The sequence below is a fragment of the Bufo gargarizans genome, chromosome 5, assembly GCF_014858855.1.
Source record: "Bufo gargarizans isolate SCDJY-AF-19 chromosome 5, ASM1485885v1, whole genome shotgun sequence".
NCBI lineage: Eukaryota > Metazoa > Chordata > Amphibia > Anura > Bufonidae > Bufo > Bufo gargarizans.
In genome coordinates, this window is record NC_058084.1 from 104,320,281 (window position 1) to 104,334,589 (window position 14,309).

Sequence of the window (14,309 nt, forward strand, 5' to 3'; positions counted from 1 at the left end):
AATAGTAAGGGTACTTTCACACTAGCGTTTTTCTTTTCCGGCAGCGTTCCGTCCTAGGGGCTCTATACCGGAAAAGAACTGATCAGTTTAATCCCTATGCATTCTGAATGGAGAGCAATCCGTTCAGGATGCATCAGGATGTCTACAGTTCAGTCTTTTTGACTGATCAGGTAAAAGATAAGGGTACTTTCTGACTAGCATTTTTCTTTTCCGGCACTGAGTTCCATCAAAAGGGCTCAATGCCGGAAAAGAACTGATCAGTTTTATCCCCATGAGTTCTGAATGGAGAGCAATCCGTTCAGGATGCATCCGGATGTCTTCAATTCAGTCATTTTGACCGATCAGGCAAAAGATAAAACCGCAGTATGCTACGGTTTTATCTCCGGCCCCAAAAAAAAACGGAAGACTTTCCTGAAAGCCGGATCCATAATTTTTTTCCATAGGAATGTATTAGTGCCGGATCTGGCATTCAAAATACCGGAATGTTGGATCCGTCCTTCAGGTCAGAATCCTGATCAGTCTTACAAATGCCATCAGTTGGCATACATTTTGCCGGACCCGGCAGGCAGTTCCGTTGACGGAACTGCGTGTCGGATCACTCTGCCTCAAGTGTGATAATAGCCTGAAACTGCAGCATGCTATGGTTTTATATCCAGCCCAAAAAACGGAAGACTTGCCTAAATGCCGTCATTTTTTTCCATAGCAATGTATTAGTGCCGGATCCGGCAGTCAAAATACGCATGTGAAGAAAAAAAAAAAAATCGAAACAGATCCTTTTGTTCGTATGACAAAAGGACAGACGTTCTTGCAATGCATTTGTAAGACGATCAGTATCCTGATCAGTCTTAAAATGCAATCGGTTGGCATACGTTTTGCCGGATTCCTCTGCCGCAAGTGTGAAAGTAGCCTAAGTACAGCGGCGTGCACCTGCAGATACCTGTGCCCCTGGCAGTATTGTAACTCTAGTGTGAATAAAGCCTTGTCTCAAACATGCTGACATGTAAAGCTACTTATGCACTGTGTTTTACACTGTATCGGACGTACACGTCTACAGGATTTGCCGTCATATACTTCTGACATATACCGCCAACAGATACTGCTGCACAGGCATGCATCTCCCATTATATAAAAAAAAAAAAAAAAAAAAACACGTACACCAAACGTACACGTCGGGATAGTGCAGTCAGCATATTAAAAAAAAAAAAAAAAAAAAAAAAAAACAACCTAAGGCTGCTTATGTCTACCAGTTCAACGGAGGCACGTAAGGAGAACGTACACTGCAAATACAGTGTGAAAGTAGTCTAACCTGAAGCACAACTCTTCTGAGAGCCCTAGAAAGGACTGGGATAATGAGGCATACAGAGCAGATGTCGGTATAATAGAGAAATGAGACAGGTGTGAATTGTGCCGCACATGGGAATAGAAAACACAAATACAGAAATAATACCCTTATGTCTGCAGCGCAGCCCTTGCATCTCACCCAACCTGAGCAATACATCAGAATTCAGCGATTACCACCAATCATTTTTCCGTGAGGAGACACAAGGTCACCATATCATGTCTGCTTCAGATAAATGGAGCTCCCTGCGTGGCAGAGAAACGATGCACAATAAAGAAGCAGCAACCCATAATGAAGGGGTATTCCCAGCATAAAGCCCCCATACACATCTGAGTAATGTTGGCTCAACCCAGTGGGGTCGGCAGACAATCTACTGTGTATGGGGAGCTCCCGACTCGCCCAACCCTTTTCTCCTGGGACATAGCAGCTGTCACGGCGGCAGCGTTTGTCTCTCTCCCCGTTGGCTGCGCATATATGTGGAGTCAGAGTTCACTGACAGACTGAAGGTTATGCCATAAATGTCTTATAGATGCCGGTCTCCTGCACACGACCGGAGGTGTCCCGCAATACACTGGCACCGTTCCGTGTGCATTCCGCATCACGGATGCGGACCCATTCACTTCAATGGATAGGACATGTTCTATCTTTTTGCGGAACGGAAGCACGGAACGGAACCCTACGGAAGCACTACGGAGTGTGGACAAGAACTGCATCTATGAGTGCAGTGAAATTACAGCTGTTGATCCCATTCAAGTGGATTACGCTGCGCCTCTACTACAATGTAAGAGCTCATACACACCACCGATGTTGGCCGGTGCCTGTACTGGTCGTTTGTGAACCGCAACACAGATGCAGACCCATTCACTTGAATGTCCGTGCCTCCGCACCGCAAAAATAAATAAATAAAACATGTTGTATTTTTTTGCAGTGCGGACGGATCACTCAAGTTGAATGGGTCAGCATCCGTCCGTGGAAATGCACGTTACGGTCGGCAAACATTTGTGTGCATAAGCCTTAAGAAAGTAGGCAGGTAAACACTGATCGGTGAGGGTGTCAGGAGTCACACCCCGGCTCAACTTATCCTGACGGTAGGTCATCAATATCATAAAACTGGAATAACCCCCAAAAAGTATGTTTTCTTTACAATAAAGCAACAGATCGCTAAGTGAAAAAAGTATCATGACATTAGCTGAGCTGGCCCTGCATGATATGGGCCTCATTTATCAAACTTTCCTAACAGGAATACTGTTTTAGTTGCCCATAACAACCAATCAGAGATCACCTTTCATTTCTTAACAGGTTCTGAAAAACTTAAAAGATGAACTCTGATTGGTTGCTATGGGCAACTACGACAGTTTCGCTGTCAGACAGTTTTGATGAATGAGGCTATTGGGTCTGGTTTAAAGAGAACCTGTCACGACAAACGCAGCATGTTATAGAGCAGGAGGAGCTGAGCAGATTGATGTATAGTTTTGTGGGAATGACTCGGCAAAATATGTAATTTTAATATTTAAATCTCAAATGTTTCTGACTTTGGTTGTATATGGGAGTTATCTTAACAGTGATTGACAGCATTGTGCAAGTGTGTATACTATCTGCTCAGCTCCTCCTGCTCTATATACCGCGGCCTTTAGATTGCACTGCATTTTGTGGTGTCTTTAAAAGTGAATTTCCTAGACACAAGCTCCCTTTAAAGGCTACCTTTAGGGGCATTTTTTTTATTATTGCATTGTACTCATTTTGAGCTAAAAATCATTTTTTCAATTAGTTTTTATAAAAAATTGTTTGGAACCACTGTCTCTGTGCAGCCTTGAGTTTCTCTAGTAGCAGGCTCTGAATTTTCACTCTGTTCCATCAGGCAGTTCAGCTGACGGCTCCTTATTTCTGATCTTAGACCTTATAAACACTCGTTATAGCTCAATTTGTATCTCACTGATAAGAATGTGGCTCAAATAAGCGTTTATGACCTTTAAGTCATTTAGAGATAAATAAGGTTTCACAAGGTGAAAGTACAATTCACACAGCTAGACAAACAGTTAACCTTTTGTGACACGGAACAGCTCAATATTTTTAATAAAGACCAATTGAAAAAAAAAAATGATTTTTAGCCCAATAGGAGTAAAACGCAATCATAAAAAAGAAATTGCCCCCGAAGGTGTACACAGCCTTTAATTCTAGAAAATAATGTCATCACTGCCTAGTAAAGAGTGGCTACCTTCATGGAAGCAGTATCAGCAGCCACACATTGGAAGTTACATGACAGTCTGCAGCGTACAACTTGATTATTTTTTTGATTTTTTTGTTTCTCAAATAAAAACTAAACTTTTTATGCATCAGGCAGCTATATCTGGAAAAAGCAGCCACCAGTTGCCTAAACTAAAGCTTTCTATGAAATATTTATTCCCTGGGAGGCGATAGGGCCTTCCACCACGTTACCCTATCACTCCCCGACATACACACTTGCTGTAGCAGCTTCTGTATTTGAACGGCTGGACAGAGGAATGACATGGTAATGCTCAGAGGAGCCGCTACCCACCGATCCCCCTGCTGCAAACATCAGGTCCGGTATCAGGCTGCTATAAGCAGTGATTGTGGTGTAACCTGATCCCTCTGCACGCTCAGCCAGGCCCAGGCGAAAATTATACTACAAACTCATTTACTGTCAGATGGTGGAGGTTTGGGAGAAGCGTCACTAGCTGCATAATTATACTGCACCTGGGGCCTCCTCACGTCTGCTTCATGGTAACCCCCCTCAGTACAGAAAACACCCCCAAGATATCTCTACAGACTCCTTCACACATGATATTTTTTTCAGCATTAAAAAAAAAAATCACTATATGTGCAAATTGTTTTTATTTTTTTTTTCCAAGCATCTTGGTGGTTTTCTATTTTGTAACATTTGAAATATGCATCAGTGTTTTTTAAATCCAATAAAGCAAAAAAAAAAAAAAAAAACGACTGCAGGTCATTTACCAACTGTTTTACGCCTCTTTTGCTGTAAAATTGTCTCACAACCCCATTCTTTAGCACCGGAGCTTTTACTTCACTTTTGACACAAAGGGGTCAAGGGAGTGGAGCGGGGTTGTCCCGGGGGCCGATTTACTAATGTTAGACGTAAAACTTGCCGAAAACATAGATCAGATTTTCCGGCACCTAATTTATGACAAGAAAAAAATACGTTTGTGTGCATGAGCCCTAAACCTGCCCCGTGTGAAGGTAGCCTTAGGCGTCTTTCACACGAGCGTGACAGATTAGGTCCGGATGCGTTCAGGGAAACTCGCACCATTTTGCAAGCAAGTTCAGTCAGTTTTGTCTGCGATTGCGTTCAGTTGTTCAGTTTTTTCCAGGGGGGGGGGCGGGTGCAATGCGTTCTGAGGCGATTTTAAAAGACACTCATCTACACAAACACATTGAAATGAATGGGTCAGGATTCAGTGCGGGTGCTATGCATTCATGTCACGCATTGCACCTGCGCAGAAAACTTGCTCGTGTGAAAGGGGCCTTAGGGTATATGCACATGATGCGTATTACGTTAAAAAAAGAAATTTGTGCGCAAACTCTACATAATACAGTACCAGCTAAGTAGATGAGATTTTACATCTCTCACCTACACAGTGTTTGTTTTTAATGTGCAGAAATTGGTCTGTGGAGTGTTTTTTTTAAATCTGCACCATGTCAATTTTTCTGTGCAGATCTCACCTTTTGCATTGCACAAATTTAAGGCAAATCTGCATCAAAATCCATGACAAACTCCGCAAGTAACCCATGCATGGTGAAAAAGGGAAAAAAAAAAAAAAAAACACACGCATAAACTTACACTGCCGTATGCCCGTAGCCTAAGGCCTCATGCACACGACCGTTTTTTTTTTTTTAAGGTCCGCAAAAACGCAGTCCGTAGGTCAGTGATCCGTGACCGTTTTTTCGTCCGTGGGTCTTCCTTGATTTTTGGAGGATCCACGGACATGAAAAATGAAAAAATAAAATATAAGTCAAGTTTACCATTAATGATAGGAAAAAACGGACACGGATCACGGACACGGACGCAGATGACATTCTTGTGTGCATCCATGTTTTTTCACGGACCCATTGACTTGAATGGGTCCGTGAACCGTTGGCCGTGAAAAAAATAGGACAGGTCCTATTTTTTTCACGGCCAGGAAAAACGGATCACGGATGCGGCTGCCGAACGGTGCATTTTCCGATTTTTCCACGGACCCATTGAAAGTCAATGGGTCCGTGCAAAAAAAAAACGGAAAACGGCACAACGGCCACGGATGCACACAACGGTCGTGTGCATGAGGCCTAAGGCTAGGGCTACACGACGACATGTGTAGCGCGACACATGTCGCACAACAATTTCTATAATGATAGTCTATGGTGTCGCACTGCGACAGTCGCAGAAAAATTCATCTTGGATAGATTTTTTGCTACTGTCGTATGGCAGTCGCAGCATGCCGCATGTCGCAGTGCGACACCATAGACTATCATTATAAAAATTGTCGCGAAACAAATGTCGTCGTGTAGTCCTAGCCTAAGAGAAAAGTGCCAGATGGGAAAAAAATGCATATCAAGATCATTTAGTGAAAACCTAGCTACTTGTAGGATAATTTCAGATTCAGATTTCACTACGGGCTTCAAACTAATGGAAGCGCATATTATTCCAGCCAGAAGCTGCATGGTAGACTACGATATCCAGCCCGGGAAGAAACACGGAAACTAACGTAACGCGGGTCAAAATCAATTGGATTCCTTTTGCCTCATTGCAGTGAATGGATCCATCGGGGGATGTTTTTGGGTATTCATGCCCAGCAAAGGGCTAGAACATAGCATGACCCTGGCCTAAGGCCTGAAATGCATGCACATTATTCCCTCCAATGTATGGAACCAATTTTCCATAACAGAAATTTCCACACTAAATCTGCCGAGGGGCAGCAGACCTGCGGTCAGGCCAGGAGTTACGCCCGCATTACGCTTTTGTGAAACTAGCCTTAGGGTACTTTCACACTAGCGTTATTCTTTTCCAGCATAGACTTCCGTCCTAGGGGCTCAATACCGGAAAAGAACTGATCAGGCATATCCCCATGCATTCTGAATGGAGAGCAATCTGTTCAGGATGGCATCAGGATGTCTTCAGGTCAGTCTTTTTGCCTTTTCCGGACATAGATAATAACGCAGCATGCTACGGTTTTATCTCCGTCCAAAATTCCAGAACACGTGCCGTAATGCTGGATCCGTTTTTTGCGGTCTGCGCATCCTCAGACCGCAAAAAATGGGAAAAAAATAAATGCCGGATCCGTTTTTCCAGATGACACCGGAGAGATGGATCCAGCATTTCAATGCATACGTTTTGACTGATCCGGCAGGCAGTTCCGGCGACGAAACTGCCTGCCGGAATCCTCTACCGCAAGTGTGAAAGTACCCTTAGGTGGGCAGGAATACTTAAATCAAAAGGAACTTACGTGTGGATCTTTATATTTTGGAGTTGAGTTAGCAAATCCTTATGGACAGGAGGGAACATGAGAAAACTTCTCACTTTCTTTTTTTTGGGTTAATTGAACAGTCGAGTTGAAATCCCTCTCAGATCAGATAGTTTAACAAGTAACGCAGGAGCTTAATTAGAAAAGTGTTACCGCATGTTCTCACAATTATCCCGTCTCACCAGGTAATGACATTTCTCTTCCTGCTGCAGACCACCTATCAAAACACAGTGGTTCTATGTGTATGGCGCTGTCCTGATCCTGACGTTCTCCCAAAGGCAGATGTCGGATCATGCACGATCCTTTGTACTAACGGAAGGTAAGCTGGCAGTGCCTACTCTCCCCTTTGACAATACATGCAAGCTCAGCACAAAAAAAAAAAAAGCACGCGTGTATGTATAAGGCCTCATGCACACGGCCGTTGTTTGGGGGCGGCTCGGATGCGGACCCATTCATTTCAATGGAGCTGTCCGCATCCGTGGCTCCGTTCCGCGGCACCGCAAAAAAAAAATATAACATGTCCTATTCTTGTCCGCGATTTGCGGACAAGAATAGGCATTTATATTGCCGGCGCCCGTTCAGTTCCGCAAATTGCGGAAGGCAACATGGGCGCCTTCCGTTTTTTGCGGATCCGCGGTTTGGGCAGATCTGTCATGGATCTGCAAAAACGGATCCATTACAATAATACATCCGCATGCATTCGTCATGAATGGATCCATTTGTATTATCTGTAACATAGCCAAGACAGGATCCGTCATGAACTCTATTGAAAATCAATGGGAGGCTGATTCGTTTTCTATTGTGCCAGATTGTGTCAGAGAAAACGGATCCGTCCCCATTGACTTACATTGTGTGCCAGGAGGGATCCTTTTCCATTCAGAATGCATTAGGGAAAAAAAATTATCCGTTTTGGACCACTTGTGAGAGCCCTGAACGGATCCCACAAACAGAAAGCCAAAACGCCAGTGTGAAAGTGGCCTAAACAAGAAGGTAAGAAGAACTGTTGGCTTTACAGCTATAGAAGGTTGGATGTCCCCGGCCCATCATGACACATACCAGTGCAAACTTACGGGGCATCGCTATGGGTAGTGAAAATCTACCCAGTCCAGCCCTTTAGGCCATATTGAAAAAAACGGTCTGCTACAATGGCATGCTATAACCCAGGGGTGCACAACCTTTTCTGGTTGGGGGCCCACATTGTCAGCCTGAACCAAATCCAAGGGCCGAAAGTAAAACTTAAAGGGGTACTATACCAACTGAAATACAATATATTTGGCATATTGAACATCCAGTATTTATCATAAACGTCTAGTTCCAGGACTCCCATCTAATGGGAGAATACATGAAAGATACATGTGAGCAGACACAAGACGTAGACATACATGTCTGTTACCGGATGGTTGGAGGCCGCACAGAATGGTATCGAGGGCCGCAGGTTGTGCACCCCTGCTATAACCCATCATCAGCATGGTGGCTCAGGGGTGAGCACTTTTGCCATGCTGAGCTGGAGACCTAAATTTGAAGCTAAGAGCAATCTGAGAGAAGGAGTCGCAGATCGCGCCCTCTCTAATTGCTGTAGGAGAGGAAGCGAGAATGGAAAGTCTATGAGCCCGTCTCCATTCCATCCCAGGCGGTGAGGACAGAGGGCTAAAAAAACATTTTTTCAATTGGTTTATTAAATAAAATATTCAGCCGTTCTGTCACAAAGTGTTAACGGCTTGTCTAGCTGTGTGAACCGTACTTTCAGTTTCAATTTGCGTCGGCCTTCTAATAAACCTTATCTCTAAATTATTAAAATGTCAGATTATTGGGCAAACTCTTGTTCCTGAAAATCTGCCCGTGTAAAGGTGCCGCCTCGTTCATCTGGTGGTCCTGTCGTTCATGCAGGCACCTAAATTATCGTTTCTGGGCAGATTGCTGTCTAAACAGCTGCCCAGAAACAATGCAGCTTTAGGCCTCATGCACACGACCGTTGTGTGTTTTGCGTTCCGCAAATTGCGGATCCACAAAACACAGATGGCGTCCGTGTGCGTTTTGCAATTTGCAGAACGGCACGGACAGCCATTAATATAACTGGCTATTCTTGTCCGCAAAACGGACAATAGGACAGCTTATATTTTTGGGGCGGACCACGGAACGGAGCAACGGATGTGGACAGCACACTGAGTGTTGTCCGCATCTTTTGCGGCCCTATTGAAGTGTATGGGTCCGCATCCAAGCCGCAAAAACTGCGTTCGTGTGCATTAGGCCTTATAAGGATGAGTGATTGCAATGGCGTGGAGGGGATCACTGCATGTAAATGCAGCTCTTCACCTCCACTGAGAGAGCAGCCGACTGCCGGGAAGGAACGATTCCCGACGAACCTTCCCGACAATCTGCTGCTCAACTGTGCGTGTATACAGTACAGACCAAAAGTTTGGACACACCTTCTCATTCAAAGAGTTTTCTTTATTTTCACGACTATGAAAATTGTAGATTCACACTGAAGGCATCAAAACTATGAATTAACACATGTGGAATTATATACATAACAAAAAAGTGTGAAACAACAGAAAATATGTCATATTCTAGGTTCTTCTACCTTTTGCTTTGATTACTGCTTTGCAGACTCTTGGCATTCTCTTGATAAGCTTCAAGAGGTAGTCACCTGAAATGGTTTTCACTTCACAGGTGTGCCCTGTCAGGTTTAATAAGTGGGATTTCTTGCCTTATAAATGGGGTTGGGACCATCAGTTGCGTTGTGGAGAAGTCAGGTGGATTCACAGCTGATAGTCCTACTGAATAGACTGTTAGAATTTGTATTATGGCAAGAAAAAAGCAGCTAAGTAAAAGAAAAACAAGTGGCCATCATTACTTTAAGAAAGGAAGGTCAGTCAGTCCGAAAAATTGAGAAAAAACTTTGAAAGTCTCCCCAAGTGCAGTCACAAAAACCATCAAGCGCTACAAAGAAACTGTCTCACATGCGGACCGCCCCAGGAAAGGAAGACCAAGAGTCACCTCTGCTGCGGAGGATAAGTTCATCCGAGTCACCAGCCTCAGAAATCGCAGGTTAACAGCAGCTCAGATTAGAGACCATGTCAATGCCACACAGAGTTCTAGCAGCAGACACATATCTAGAACAACTGTTAAGAGGAGACTATGTGAATCAGGCCTTCATGGTAGAATGTCTGCTAGGAAACCACTGCTAAGGACAGGCAACAAGCAGAAGAGACTTGTTTGGGCTAAAGAACACAAGGAATGGACATTAGACCAGTGGAAATCTGTGCTTTGGTCTGATGAGTCCAAATTTGAGATCTTTGGTTCCAACCACCGTGTCTTTGTGCGACGCAGAAAAGGTGAACGGATGGACTCTACATGCCTGGTTCCCACCGTGAAGCATGGAGGAGGAGGTGTGATGGTGTGGGGGTGCTTTGCTGGTGACACTGTTGGGGATTTATTCAAAATTGAAGGCATACTGAACCAGCATGGCTACCACAGAATCTTGCAGCGGCATGCTATCCCATCCGGTTTGCGTTTAGTTGGACCATCATTTATTTTTCAACAGGACAATGACCCCAAACACACCTCCAGGCTGTGTAAGGGCTATTTGACCATGAAGGAGAGTGATGGGGTGCTGCGCCAGATGACCTGGCCTCCACAGTCACCGGACCTGAACCTAATCGAGATGGTTTGGGGTGAGCTGGACCGCAGAGTGAAGGCAAAAGGGCCAACAAGTGCTAAGCATCTCTGGGAACTCCTTCAAGACTGTTGGAAGACCATTTCAGGTGACTACCTCTTGAAGCTCATCAAGAGAATGCCAAGAGTGTGCAAAGCAGTAATCAAAGCAAAAGGTGGCTACTTTGAAGAACCTAGAATATTACATATTTTCAGTTGTTTCACACTTTTTTGTTATGTATATAATTCCATGTGTTAATTCATAGTTTTGATGCCTTCAGTGTGAATCTACAATTTTCATAGTCATGAAAATAAAGAAAACTCTTTGAATGAGAAGGTGTGTCCAAACTTTTGGTCTGTACTGTATACACGCACAGTTGAGCAGCAGATTGTCGGGAAGGTTCGTCGGGAATCGTTCCTTCCCGGCAGTCGGCTGCTCTCTCAGTGGAGGTGAAGAGCTGCATTTACATGCAGTGATAACTCTGTGAATGAGAAGGTGTGTCCACCTTCTCCAAAAAATTGTGAACTAAGTGTCATGATCTGTACAGCGGCGCCCAGGGATCTCACTGCACTTACTAATATCCCAGGGCGCCGCTCCGTTCTCCCGCTATGTCTGGTCACTGGGTTATAGTAGGCGGAGACTGCCCTATTGGCCAGAGCTACAGCCTGGGAGAAGGAGACGCCCAGGAGAACAAGAGCAGTCTCCGCCTACTATAACCAAGTGACCGAACATACCGGAGGACATAGCGGGAGAACCGAGCGGCGCCCCCTGCCACACTTGATTATGGAATAAACCGCTACTATTTCAACAAACTGGTGATTGCCGCTGTCTATTTTCTCTTCTACACTGGTATCATATGCACTCTACCTGCTACGTCCAGCTGTGCACCACCGACAGTGTGTGTCCTCGTCAGCCGTGGGAGTCGTGTTGAACGTCAGCACAAAGTGTCTGTGTGGCGGTGCCGCCCCCTACTTTGTTTGTATAAAACTTATGATATGTCTCTATGACTGATCAAAAGTTTTATGAAAACTCAGTGACCCTTTAAAGCCTCCGACACATGGAAGCGGACGAACACACGTAAAATCTGCACAAATTTCTGTGTGGATTGATGTGCGTTTCAGAACTATATCCACCCCAAAATCTGCAATTTCTATCAGCATTTTTTGGTGGTACTTTACGGGAATCTGTGCAGAAAAACCGGCAGGTAACGCAATCTGTGCAGGTAGCCTTAGGGCACAGCCACACGGTTGGGTTTTTTGGAAGTCAACACCAAAACAAAAAAAAAAAAAAAAGGGGAAGTTGTATCTGTCCTTTATACTTCCTCTACTTTTATGATCCACTCCTGATTTGGGCCCGATTTACAAAAGCCTTCGTCTGCATGGACTTTGTACATATTACAGATCTTTATGTGGAAAACCCACAGCAGAGAAAATACCGTGTAAGTAGATGAGATTTTACGTCAGTACAGAAATTTTGCAATACTGTAACTGACCTGTGGTGTGGGTTCTAAAATCTGCAGCATGTCGATTGTGTGTGTATCAAGTGTAGATTTCATCCTTTCTAACCAAAAAGGGTGAGATCTGGGGCAAAGCGGATGGTCCGCACCGCAGCATGGAGTTCCCCTGTTTGCGGTCCACAACATGGATACGGTGGCCATACGGTCATCTGAATGTGGCCTCGGACATAGAAAAATCAGCGATCCTTCCTGGGAACAGGCGTGAACAATGACAGTTTCTGTACAGCGCTACAGAATATGTTGGTGCTGAATAAGCAGCCTGAATTTGACGCTGCAACATGAAGTAGTTGTCACATCCGCACTGGAGGCTCCGGTCTCAGATCCCATTCAAAAAAAAAAAAAAAAGCAGCACGGTGCACTACATTGTCCAGCAAAGTTCACAGCTCCTCCATGGAAACCTAACAAACTACATTATAGCCAGTGGGGCCCATAGTGTTAATGGGTTTGGTGCTTCCATTCTTTTCGTCGTTCTGCTCCTACAACAAAATATTAGCGCAGATGTGAACAAGGCCTTAACTGAGGAAGCAAACCTTGAGAACTAGCGCTGTAACAATCAGCGCTCATATCACTAGACACTGACAACAGAACCTTCGCTGCCAAAATATTTCCTAGTCCGTTACAGCAATCCACCACAAATACCAGGGGAATCCATCACGGAGTGACTAAAGCATGCAGAAAATAGCCAAAAAACAAGAGTGCTGGGTGAAAGGTCGTCCTGTAATATCCATAACTACTATAATGCATGCGGCCTATCTGGTGTATACATATTCTGCCATACTGGAAACACGCATGCTCCCCATACGACACTACAGAACATGTTAGTGCTATAATACTAACACAAACCCTAGGCGGTTTTACAGCCGAGGCCCAGACTGTGCACTGTCACGGTGTGCGCTGACAGCACCGCAGGTCTGGTTTATATAACATACACCACGCTGTGTACTGCTGGAGAAAGGAACGCAACCACATCTCTCCGAAGAAGTCGTCCCAAGTGCTTTTCTATATATTCGCTGCCGTCGGGGGATACGTGAAAATCATTTATAGCATAAAAAGTAAAATAAAAAAATAATAATAATAATCCCAAAATCAGAACATGGCAGTTGGGGAACAGACTTGTTAGGTCAGTCTTCCAAGTACTACTACCCCATCATCACAGCCTCTGGATATAATGCGCCCACAAGGCTCACCCCCATCAGAAGCAAAACGATGAACGAGTTGACTTGATGCAACTTTTTCTTGGGTTGCAAGACCAGGTGCGACTGTCATGGCATACAGCTGCGTAACAGGGTGACATCTCGGGTGTACAGGGACCCTGCGACACCTCAATGGCTCCAGATGTCCAAAGTCACCATGTGGCTGCAGCTACAACCGCTCCATCCCAACTACAATGTCACACACAACCTACATGTGTTCCAGGGCCCCAGCATTGTACTTGACTGCTACTTTTGTGACATCTGACACCATGTGGTGACATTTACAAAGCGCAGAAGTCGGTGGGAATCGGTCACCCGACATTTCCAAGTTGCAGAGAGGAGAATCGCAGTGGTGTGCCATGGGACGTGCAGCAGTAAACCGCCTCCAGCAGCACTGCACCCCCAGCAGTGCACTGCCACAACACAGGCAGTGACAACACACCGCGCAGCCGCCGCCCCTCCATGTGCCCCTGTCGCCGGCTGTTCTGCGCCCCTCACCCGCCTGCTGCGGGCGGGAGCAGCTTCCTCCACACACTGCAGGCTTACCGCTTACTGCTCAGTGGGCAATGCTGGCCGGGGGTCCCGCACATCCACAGCCGCCATATTCCCTCATCCAGCAGGATAGTCAGGCTTGTTTATCCCGGGATCCTCCTCCTACCACCCAAGCCACCCTCCGAGCGTCCCCTCCTCCACCTCTTGGGAGGGCGCCGCCCCCTCCTCCTAGCAGCACCACAGCCATATCCTCCGCCGCCCCCACAGCATCCTCTGCCCGCCCGTGTCACGCACTGTCTCAATGTTTACTTTTCATTTTTGAGGTGACCATTTGTGTGACATAATCCTGGAGCCTCTGCAGGTGTAATGCTCACCCCCTCCTTGTCACTTTCCCCCCTCAGAATATAAAACTGCCTTTGCGCCCCAAATGGAAGCGCATTCCCATTTACGCATCAAAAAACGCACTGAAACCGACTCCCATTGTTTTCAATGACAATACACACCACCGTTTATCATATTTACGTGCAGGTTTTCCAGACCTGTCCATTCTTGTCGCTGGTTCCATGCAGACGCCATGGGAAACCTTGGCGGGAGTCTGCTTGCAGTTTAACTGCATTCAAAAAGTCCGGACACGACC

General features: G+C 45.4%; 1 protein-coding gene across 3 annotated transcripts in view; it reads right to left on the bottom strand.

Moving 5' to 3' along the window:
* NCOA2 (nuclear receptor coactivator 2) overlaps nucleotides 1-13,856 on the bottom strand; it is a 219,506-nt gene extending 205,650 nt beyond the window's left edge. For 2 of the 3 annotated variants that reach the window (XM_044294633.1, XM_044294634.1), the window contains exon 1: nucleotides 13,727-13,856. The gene's annotated coding sequence lies outside the window, so the exon portion shown is untranslated. The remainder of the gene's footprint in view (nucleotides 1-13,726) is intronic. The other variant, XM_044294636.1, reaches the window with a different exon arrangement.
* Between the last annotated feature and the right edge of the window lie 453 nt (nucleotides 13,857-14,309).